The sequence below is a fragment of the Leopardus geoffroyi genome, chromosome E3 (genome assembly GCF_018350155.1).
Source record: "Leopardus geoffroyi isolate Oge1 chromosome E3, O.geoffroyi_Oge1_pat1.0, whole genome shotgun sequence".
Taxonomy (NCBI): Eukaryota; Metazoa; Chordata; class Mammalia; order Carnivora; family Felidae; genus Leopardus; species Leopardus geoffroyi.
In genome coordinates this window covers 23696218-23708299 of record NC_059340.1, presented here as the reverse complement: position 1 = coordinate 23708299, position 12082 = coordinate 23696218, and positions in this window count along the sequence as shown.

Sequence of the window (12082 nt, the reverse complement as noted above, 5' to 3'; positions counted from 1 at the left end):
GGTAATATTAGCCTCATTGGATGAATTGCAAAGTGTTCCCTCCTCCTTTGCTTTTTGGAAAGGGCTGGTATTAATTCTTCTTTAAACGTTTGGTAGAATTAACCAACGACATCCAGGCCTGGGCTTTTCTTTGTGGATAATTTTTAAATTTTTTTTTTTCAACGTTTATTTATTTTTGGAACAGAGAGAGACAGAGCATGAACGGGGGAGGGGCAGAGAGAGAGGGAGACACAGAATCGGAAACAGGCTCCAGGCTCTGAGCCATCAGCCCAGAGCCCGACGCGGGGCTCGAACTCACAGACCGCGAGATCGTGACCTGGCTGAAGTCGGACGCTTAACCGACTGCGCCACCCAGGTGCCCCAATTTTTAAAATTTTACTAACTCCATCTCTTTACTTGTTCAGAGTCTATTCAGATGTTTTACTGTTTCTTGAATCAGTTTTGGTACATTCTATCTTTCTAGGAATTTGTCCATTTTGCCTAAGTTGTCTAATTCATTGGCTACAGTGTTCATAGGATTCCCTCATAATCTTTTTTATTTCTGTAAGGTTGGTAGCAATATTGTAAGAAGGAAAAAACTCAGTTTCTCTTCCCAAACCTTTTACTACTATTCTCAATACTTCACATGTAACACCCAAATGAGGGAGAGTTTTCCCCACACCAAGTAATCCTCTAGTTCTCTGTGCATACCAGTGGGATGCCCTATAATTTCACAGCTCTGACACTGTCTACCTGGTGTTAGTACAGGCTGCAGAGGTTAAGGCTGTCCCTCGCCTCTACTTCAGATACCAAATGCACGTCCATTTTGTTACCTGTTCTTCTGGCCGACTGACTATAAATCAGAGGTTCCCACAACCCCCTCCGAAGGTCTGATAATTTGCTAGAGTGGCTCACAGAATTCAGCAAACAGTTTATTTACTAGATAACCAGTTTATTACCAAAGGATACAACTCAGGAACAGCCAATGGGCAGAGATGGATCGGGCAAAGCTATGTAGGAAGAGGCAAGGAGCTTTCATGCCCTCTCCAAGCACATCATCCTCCAGCACCTCTGTCTTCACCAACCAGCTTGGAAAGCTCTCCAAGCACCGTACTTATTAAAAAAATTTTTTTGAATGTTTATTTTTGAGAGAGAGAGAGAGCGTGAGCAGGAGAGGGGCAAAGGAGGGGGAGACACAGAATCTGAAGCAGATTCCAGGCTCCGAGCTGTCAGCACAAAGCCCAACACGGGGCTCCAACCCATGAACCGCGAGATCATAACCTGAGCTTAAGTAAGACACTTAACTGACTGAGCCACCCAGGCACCCCCAACCACTGTACTTTAATAAGGATTTTTATGGAGGCTTCATTAAGTAGGCATGATTGATTAAGCATTGGCCATTGGTAATTAACTCAACCCTCTCTGGTCTCTGAAAGTTGGAGGTGCGGCTGAAATTTCCAAATCTCTAAGCATAGGTGGTTCCCCTAGCAACCAACAACCCACTCCTTCCTCAGGGGCTTTCCCAAAATCACTTCATTAAAGTAAATTCAGGTGTGGTTGAAGGGGCTTCTCATGAATAACAAAAGACACTCCTTTCACATCAGGAAATTCCAAAGGTTTTGGGAGCTCTGTGCCAGGAACCTGATGAAGACCAAATACATATTTCTTATAATCAATCATAACATCGCAATGTCCTCTTTTTCATTCTTGATTTTAGTAATTTGAATCTTTTTTTCTTGATTAGTCTAACTAAAGATTTGCTAGTTTTGTTGACTCATTCGAAATACCAACTTTTGGTTTTGTTGATTTTTCTCCATTATTTCTCTAGTCTCTGTTTTACTAATTTCTGCTGTAACCTTTATTATTTCCTTCTGCTTGCTTTCGGTTTAGTTTGCTCTTCTTTTCCCCGAGTTTTAATATCTTTTTATACATAGAATTTATAAAAATCCACAAAACATCTCCAAGTGCAGAACTTTTTTTTTCCCCAATTAATCCTAAGCATAAATCAGGAAGTCTTTTTGATATGAAAATTTAAGTATTCAGGTCAAGCAAATTTTCTTCTTTTCTTTGATTATTTCTTCCCCTCCATCTACTTCATTATGTATTTCTGGAACTCCTTTTACATAAGTATTGAATAATTTGATCTAGTTTCATATCTTGGATTTTATGATTTTTGTCCTTTTTAACCAAATTCTAGAGGAATCTGTTGATAAAGCCTTTTAATTTATTCATCTGATGATGCTATCCCATTTTTTAAAATCATGCTTTCTATCTCCAAAATTCCTTTTGCCTCTCTGATGATACCTTTCCATAGGACCCTGCTTGTGTTTCCATTATCCCTCCCCCAGAATCTCACAGCAGCCCAGGGCTTCACCATGTGGCCCCTGCTCTGAGTCCTGAGGATACTCCCCCTCTTGCACTCTGAGGAATTCCTGCACGTGTCCAGAGACTTTTCTCAGAAATAGGTGAAGGTAGTTCAAAGCCAGGAGCTGAAAGTGAGCTTCATAACGACTCCTCATGTTGATGGACTGTGAGATCAAAAGGAGAAGTAAAACTCTACCTTGTTTGATCATTAGATTGTCTCATTGACCTCAGTTGCAGAAAGTTGAGGTAAACACTCCCCTTGGTTTATGGCATGTTATCATATTCAGTCTGTGAAAAGCCTTCTTTCATAAATAATTGAAAGTTCCTTCTCTTATTTATGCATTTAGTTATTCCCCTCGCCTCCACAATAACCCCTTCCCCAAGGGGCTACCTGGCAGGTACTGATCACACACAACAAGGTCCCCCCTCCACCCCTACAGGTTGCCTGAATGCAGGCTCCAGGCAGCACTGAAGGACCCACCCACACACACCCTCCTAGATCTCAGGACTTGTCCCTTGGATCGTCCTGTATTCCCTGGCCCTTTTCTCTATCCTCTCACTGATTCCACAGATGTTATGGGGTTTAGGGAGGTTGGAAGTGGGGGAATCCTTCCATTGCTTTTGGCAATACCTTCTCAAGGTCACGGGTTTTGGGGGGTACAACCCTACCCCCACACTGAGCTCTCCTCTCTCGCTGTCTTGACGTCTCAAGTGTGAAGGGACGATGCTTTTATTTGTAGGAGTGGTATAGAGCTTTCCCTTTGGTTTAAGCCAGGACACTTCAGAAAGATACTGGAAGAGACAAAGAGTCAGACACACAGCTTTAAATTGTTATCTGTTCTGTAAAAATCCTTTTCTCCAGCTTATTCCTTTGCTTGCCTTATGAGAGGAAAAGTCTAAATCACAAAAACCAAAATGACACTAGATTTCTCTTCATTTCCAGGGGAAAAAAAGCCACTCAGGGGTAATATTGCTCTCATTCTTCTGATAGACCTGAGCAAAGTAGAAAAATACAAATGTTTCTCTATGAATAATGCGAATCCAATGAAGTTATTCAGTTAATGCTTTCTTCCCACTTGACTGCAAGCCGCATGGAAGCAAAGAGCACATTGGGTTTGCTCAACACTGTCCCAGTGACTGGCACACTGTGGCCGACGCACAGTAGGTGTTCAATAAATATGTGTTGAATGAACAAATCTTCAAAGGCTAGGTCGCCAAATGGAATCTACAGAGAAAATGAAAGCCTCCATCAGGGCCATATTTTGATCCAGGAAACAGGGCACAGAGTCTGACCTCAGATCATTGCTTCCTAATGGCAGGGAGACAAGGGGGTCAAGGAATAACATCCCCCGGCCCTGGCAGGATTTGGACAACGACCTGAGAACCTGAGGCAGCTGAGAGAAAACCTGAGGATGAAACAGGAGCCAAAGGGATGTGTGAAAATCACAACTGTGATACATGCTGTCAATCAGAGGTGTGTGGAACTAAAGAAGCATTTGGTGGTGATGCTGGAGAGGACAGACTTGGCCACAAGGAAGACTTTTGTGGTACTCGAGAGGAGACGAACACAGATCACCGAGGTGGCAAAGACATGGGAAGATCCTCCCACTCTTTCCTTCTTCTTCTCCCCTCCTCTTTCTACTCTTCCTCTTCCTCTTCCTAGAATTCTGGTGTGTGCCAAAGTTGGTGCCAAAGGAATCATACGCTAGTTAGAGTGGAGGCTATGCCAATGAAACAAACATTTAACAATGAGGTGACTTCAATAAAATAACAGGCTTTTCTTCTCTCTCACACCGTAGTCCAGAGCCGCTGGACTGCACTGCCCTCCCTCACGTGTGGCTTCGGTTCTGCTGCAGGAGCCACCATTTCCCAGCCGACAGGAAGGGGAAAGAGAGGAGCAGGAGGTCAACCTGCTTCCTTTTAAAAGATGTGATCCAAAAGTTGCATGTATCCCGTCCTCTTACACCCTCCTGGTCAGAATTTAGTCAGAGGACCACACCTACCTACAGGCAGGCTGGGAAATGCAGCCTCTCGCAGGGTCAATAATAGAACTGAGGACAATTGCCAGTTTGTCTTGCAGAGAACATGCACATTAACCCAGGGAAATAAACTCACTTCTCAATGCCTCCTAACACTTGCCTAAGTGTTGGCAAAAGTTTCTATTTCATGGGCTAGAGCAGGAGACCTGACGGCCCAGCTAGCCCCAAACCAACAGTGAATGATCTACCTCAGAGTTTGTCCAAACTCCAGACATTTTGGAACCACCTTCACAATTTTTGCCTTATCTGTCATCCTGTACAAAATCATGTCATAGCCCTTAGGGCAGAGGTGCACACACCTTCCTCCTGCAGATTCTCTGGACTCACTCATCACCTCCTCACTAGTTCAACAGGTAAATGTGTTGTAGGGAGCCACAAAAACACACTGCTACCCAGGCTTCACCTCAGATCAATCAGAATCTCTACATGAGGCTTTCAGACTTCAGGAATGCTTTTTTAAAAACTCCCTAGGGGATTCTAATGTGCAATGAGGAAAGAGATCCAGTGCTTGAAGATTATTACTAAATTTCCACAGAGGGCAGGAAAGCTTCGTTCCTTTCTCCTTCGTAAGAAGACAGTGCTGTGCTCACCCCCAGCTGGGGTCAGAGTGCTTCATCTAATAACCCTAAAATCACATTTATACTCATGCTTGGTGGGGAAGTGAGGCGAGAGGGATTTCTTTTTTTTTTTTTTGGTGGGTCAACCAGACAGAAGAGGATGTACATTTTCCCGAGGCCATTCAACAAATCAACAAGCTCTTAATGCTCGCTCCACAGCTCCAGCCACATGACCTTTTGATGTGGCTCAAGGCTAGGTCAGGGAGTTCCATGTCCTTCCCTGACCACTCACCTTGGATGAAGGTCAGGGAAATAATCATCACTAGCCCAATTAACACCAAGCACCAGACTTCTTTCTAGGTATATATGTGACACCGAGACACAAAAAATGTTTAAAAATGTACTCAAGGCCTCAAAGTTTTAGGAAGCGGTAAAGCTGGGACTTGAACCCAGGCAGTCTGGCTCCAGAATCCATGATTTCAAAACTGCTGCATTAGACCATCCCTACTGCAGGAAGGAGGTGGCTCTTCCCACCACTATGACCACAGGTCAGAAAGAAGCCAGCATGAGATTCGGAGTGGGCCAACTGTGGAGCATCTACACGTGCAGGAAAACATCTATCTCTCTCACGCAGGTTCGGAAGCATCACACATTCAAACCTCCCCTCCCTGTCCTCTTGCACACCTGTCCCCCACGTAATCCCACCCTGGAGCCTGTTTAACATGTCTCTGCCTTAGCCTGCTTTCTGAGAATCCTCGGGGGGGCTGCCTTCTTTCTGCTTCCGTGAGCCCAGGGGGGCTCAGCAAAGACTGGGAAACTGGTCACCCGCTCTGACCACAGCTACTTCTGCTCCCATGGGGGTGAGAAGGAGACAGCACATGCCAGACACACGGCCTGAGCTACTGCGTAGAGACTGGCTTTCTGTCCTCAGCTCGCAGGGAGGCTCTGGCTGCTGAAGCCCCATTAGCCCGACCCCACAGGCTTAGGAGAAGGCGTTCAGGGAACATGAGAGTGGTTGTTAAGTAGAAAGTGCCACACATGTCGCCCCTTTGTTATTTCCTTTCTGCACTGTCACTCTGACAAGCTCTGCCTGACACAGGGGCATTAATTTTTCATGCCACCCTGCCACAGACACACAGATTTGTTTGGAGCGATGATAAATGAAATGCAAATGTGGCTGGGAGCCCAGTGCCGAGATGCCGAGACTACCGGTCACATCGTGCTCCCGCCTCATCCTCCTGTCCCCAGGACACCTCCAGCCGCTGCTTTACATTTGCTACATCCAGTAGCTCCGCGGAGCAAAAGGTGACTGCTGAGGAGAGGGAATACAATATTCTCAGCGGGTAGCAGGAAAGTTGATTAAGAAAAATCCACTCCCTCAATACAGTTTCTGATCTCGTGTTTATCTTCATTTGAACCATCCTGGGTAGATGTGTTTTAATTGCAAGCCACTTCCATTCCTTTTCCAGAAGCAGGCAGGGTATAAATTATAAAATAAATAAATGATTAAGAAACATCTAATTATTGTTATTAGTTTCTTACTTGAAGGTGCTTCCAAGCTGCTTCTTATTAAAGTCATTCATCAAGGAGCCACCGTGCCCTTTCTGGAGGCGCTGCTCCCAGGACCGGTGCAGGACTCACTGCCTCCCGCAGCATGCGGTGCTTAATAAACACAAGAATATTGATGGCCGTGAATTCCTCCCTCAGCCGAAACTCCAGCATGATGGATCGATGCTTCCTGAACATGGCGGATATTTCTCCGGCCATTCATCAGCCCTACCACAAATACAGGTGTCAGCCTGAGCAGACGTCAGCCTCTAACTGCGTCCTCCAGAGCACACGCACAGAGAAAAGCCCGCATTTCCCACACAGGGACCTCATCAATTTTGCATGTGCTGCAGTCCCTTGACTTATTAAATATTTATAACAATGTCATTATTTACCAAACAAGCTACCAGGCTGCGCCCAAGGCCCCCAGAGCCAGACGCCTGAGTGTTAGGGGCAGGGACCTCCTTTCAGTGTCCCTTTGCCTCTGGAGAGCCTTTTGAGTAGAGGGAGGTGGAACAGCAGACAGGTTTCTCTGTCCTCCCTCAAAAGTGCATCTGTAAGGTCTCTCCAGGCTTTTGAGAGGGAACGGGGCCAGAGATGCGTCATCCTGCTGGAGACCAAGGCACAAGAAAGCTAAGGATGTTGCAAAGCTGGGAATTCCCCAAACAGGGACCCTCATTTGTCATTCTGCCATCCTGCCAAGATGTCCTCACTGTCGCCCTGATTCACTCTCTAAGTCACTCTCTGATTCCACAGGCGAGAGCTCTAATGCCTCCAGGTAATGGCTGATTATGTCTCCAGGCAAGAGACAAAGAACCTCACTCATTCCACAAATATTTACTGAGATTTCTAAAGATTCTGTTGCAAGGCATTGCCTCTGGGGCTGGGATGCCTCCCCACACTCACTCCCCCAGGCCTCTTCTCTGCCAGAGCCCACCCATGTACCCTCCCAAACACTGGCGAGAAATGTCAGACACCTCCTTCAATTTTCCTGCAACTTGGTCATAGGCAGGTAACCAAGATCCTAGTCAACAGAAGGAAAGGATTTTTAGAGGGGCCTGGGAATGGTCTCTGGGAAACATTCTTACTGGTCAAGAGACCTAGGTAGAGAGAGGTCCCACCTTCTTTAACTGGATGTTGTCAATCCTCTGCTTGACAAGTTTATGCTTATTAAAGGCCAGATCTGGGGATGAAGGCCACCATGATGAGAATGGCAGACGGCACAAGAACCTTGGTCCTTTATGACACCAATGAGGTGTTGATCCAACCCCCTGTACCTGCCCTGCTTAGGGACTTATGAAATTGGGTATTTAAAATGCCTTTCTTTTGCCATTAGAACACCACAGTAATAAAAATTGTCGCAGGCAAGATCCACTGACAGATGCTAAAGTTTGGAGAGTTGGCCAAAGTCTGAGGAGACAGTTGCCTGGTTTACTAGTATCTCTCCCAAGACATTTATTAAGTACACAGGGAAAATTAGTAATTTTACAGTGGAGAAACCTGAAAACATCACCTTGACCAAGTGACCAAAGTTCTGATATCACCGGTAATGACTCATCAATATCAAGTACTCCCTACGATGCACGGAGAAGGGCATATTTCTTTTGTGACATTCTTGCCAAAAAAGCCCCGCAAAGCCTCAATCTAATTGTGACTATGCACAATAGAAATCCAAATGCAGGGACAGTCTACATAACTGGCCAGTTGTCTTCAAAATTGTCAAGGTCATAAAAGACTAAGAGCTGTCACAGATCAGAGGAACCAAGGAGACACGACAATTAAGACCACTGTGGGACCTGAGACTGAACAGAAGTGGAAAAACTGGTGAAACCCAGATAAAGTCTGTAATTTAGTTAATTGTATTATACTAATGTTAATCTCTGGTTTAGAACACTGTACATGGTTACACATTATGCTAACAGTAGGTGAAGAGTATATAGGAATTCTTTGAACTTTTTTTTTGCAACTTTTCTCTAAGTCTAAAATGATTACTTTATGGCTTCAAAAAAAAAAAAAAAGAAAAAATTGAGCCAAGGAGGTTCCCTTAAATTCTGTTAGCAAAAAGCAAAACTTCCTCACTTCCTGAATTTATATAATAAAAATTACTCAGAGATTACAAAGAAAAGGACTTTATACAATCTAGAAAGGATTCTCCTTCTAGTAATTGTATTGCTAAATGCGGTTCTGTATGTTGATTATTCAATTCCCTTACTATCGTGTAAGGTATTGGGAGTAATAATGTGAAAAAAAAGAACGCAAGCTTTAATAGGCCTAATTCACCTCCAAGATCTACCACTCATTACCTGTGTGATCTATTTATTCCCTCTGAGCCTCAGTCTATATATGTGTAAAGTTGAAATAACGGAGCCTGTGAAAAACAAATAGGGTAATGAGATAAAGAGGGCAACACTGGATACAGGGGTCCAAGGAGGACTTCCTGAGCTCCACTAGGAGAAAAAAGGACTTGTATGAATGTCTGAAGGAAGAGCATTCCTGAGAAGAAATGGCAGGTGTGCCAAGACCCTCTGTTCAAGACATTAAGAGGTGGCTTCTGTGCCTGGAAGTGAAGAAAGAATGATATAAAATGGGGTTGGAGAAGCAGACAGATTTAGGACATAATTGCAGAAGTGGATCAGGACAGGGCTTGTGAATGGAGCTGATGTAAGGATGGGGGGCTGAGAGAAAGACCAGAGTCAAGGATGGATCACTGGTCTGGACTGAGCAGCTGGGGTGGATGGTAATGCCATTGACTGAGTCCTAGGATGGGATGGGAAGAGGGATCCAAAGCAACATTTAAAGAGATAATGGCTAAAAAGTTTCCAAGTCTGATTCACAAAGTACAGTATAAAAACAAATTTAAAAATGAAACTAATGAAAAACAAAGAGAAGCATCTTCAAAGCATTTAGGAGAAAAACAAACAATACACCTTCAAAGGAACAACCATGACATTAATAACTAATCTATCAACAGAAATAATAACAGCAGAATACCACAGAATGAAAAGGAAAGAACCGCCAACCTAGAATTCTATTCCCAGTGAAAATACCTTCCAAAAAGTAGAGGCAAAATAAAGACATTGCCAATCAAACAGAAAATAAGAGAGTGCATCATTAGCACAGGTTGGCGGGGGGGGGGGGGGGGGGGTGGGCGGAGAAAGAAACTAAAATGAATTCTTCAAGCAGAAGGAAAATGATTACAGGAAACACACTGAAATGCAGGAGGTGACAACCAGCAATGGAAAGTGAGCGTGCTGGTACATCTAAATGAACACTGGCTTTTACGTTAGTAGCGACGTTAGTTACGGGAGTTATACTATGCATGTTAAATACACATGGAATTGGAATGCACAGCCACCAATAAAAAATGGTAGAAAGGGTAAAATGGAATCAAAGTGTTCTAAGATTCTGAAGGGTGAAAATTACAAAGCTTTCTCAGACTCTTATAAATCAGGAATGCATGCTGATATCACAAGGATAACCACTAAAAAAAGAAAGAGTAAAAGGATGAATAATAGCAGAGGTGAAAAACTAGAAATTAAAAAATGCTTGACTGATCTAAAAGGCAAGGAAGAAGAGAAAAAGATATAAAACAGGTGGGACAAACATCAAAAGAATAGGAAGATAGTAGATAAAATAAAATCCACTTGTAATTAATGTAATGCATTAAATGTAAATAAACCAGTCATCCCAGTTAAGCCTCCCAGTGATCATGTAGGCACTATCAGCCCCATTTTACAGGTGAAGAATTTGAGGCACAGAGAAGTTAAATAATCTGCCAAAAGCTGTCCAGCTAGGGAGTCATTCAAACCTAGCAGCCTGCCTCTGGGACCTGAGCACGTCACCCCCCTCCAAAAGCCCCCCCCCGGCCCCCCTCCACCCAAAACTGTTTTAGATCAGTGTTCCACAGACTGCACCCAGATTCCTGCAACAAGCTCCTAACCCAGGCTCGCTGATGCTACATCGTTGCCATGGTGACCGTGCTAAGGCACAAACTGGATCTCATCTTTCTCCTAAATTAAAAATTTCTCCTGGATTCTCATTTGCTTCACGACAAACGTAGTAGGTCAATAAAGGTCCTTCTAGATGAGGCCTCTGCCAGCCTCCCTTCCCCCTCCATCTACTGCTTCCTGCCTTTTTGCACGACATTCCAGGAGAATTGGATTCCTGGGGTTTTTGGAAACTATAAGCAGTTTCCCCAGTCAACAATGTGTGAGCTTTGTTCCCATGACCCCTCCTCTGTAAAGCTCCCTTTAGGCTCAGTCCCTCTCTCCATCCCTATTGTTATTATAATGTAGGAATGGCACTTATTCCCTGAGGGCTTTTTCAATGCCAGGCACTGTCCTGGACTGTATGGGGAATCTTCCTATTTAACCCTCACAACTCCATGACAAGGTACTGTTCTTCATCTTCCAGATAGGAAGGGGACTCAGAATGGTTAAGTGGATTACTCAAACAAATCCATTAATTTGGATACTCACTACTATATGCCTGGCACTCTGTCAGGTACCAGGAAAAGAGCAGTGAACAAAACAGGTAAGCAAGCCACAGAGCTGAGCATATATACATGCGTACAGACTCTATGTTGCATATATATTGCACATAGACTGCATACAGACTACATATTGCATATTTATTGTTTATAGACTGATGTAGCATATATACCATTGCATATAGACCAAATATTACAAATATACTGAATACATTTTATGTTGCAGATAGACTGTACATTGCATACGTACTGCAGATAGACTGATGTTGCATATATATTGTAGACGATGTTGCAGATAGACTGCACATAGACCTTGGTAGTTGGTGACAAGTTACATGAAGAAAATAAAGTAGGGAGGAGGGAGGGAACATGAAGCAGGTTGCAATGTCTTAAAACGGTGGTCAGGGAAGGCCTCACGGAGAAGGTGACATCTCAGTAGAGCCATGAAAGAGACGAGATAGTCAGGGGGTCAAGTTGGTTATGGATAATTAACATTCCAACATTTCCGTGCTTACCCGCCACACCATTTACTCATTGCTCTTCTCTCAAGGCATCGCCATGTTCTCATCCCTCTTCCAGCCTACTTCCTGGAATTCTGCCTAGAAGGCTTGTCTTGGAGGTGCCCACAGGGCTCATTCCCTCAGCATTTGGGCACACAGGTAGCACTGCTAACTGAAGGAATCAGGACTTCAATTTTGAGTGCCACAGTGAAGGGGCACTCTCCCCACCACAGCCTTGTATCGATTTGAAACCCCGGAGCTGGCGCCGCCCATCCTCAGCCACCCTGCACTATCTCCACACGCGCCTTCCCTTCCCCACTCTCTGAAGGGATGACGAATCCAACACGGTCCCTGAGTCTTGGGAACTCGGTCTGTATGCTGTGGGCCTCTGTGGATTCTTCCAAAGCAGAGGTGAAGTGCAGGAGAGCCTGGTTTCACTCACATCGCCTTCTCACTTCAAGAAAAACTAAGCTGTTAGAAATACAAAGAGCAAGTCAAATTAACATCACATCTCTGAACGTTCATTAAGAAATGAGGTGCCAGGCCATCAGGCTATATGACATGATGCAAAAACCTATCACTCTGGGAGAGAGCCCTGGTCCTCTC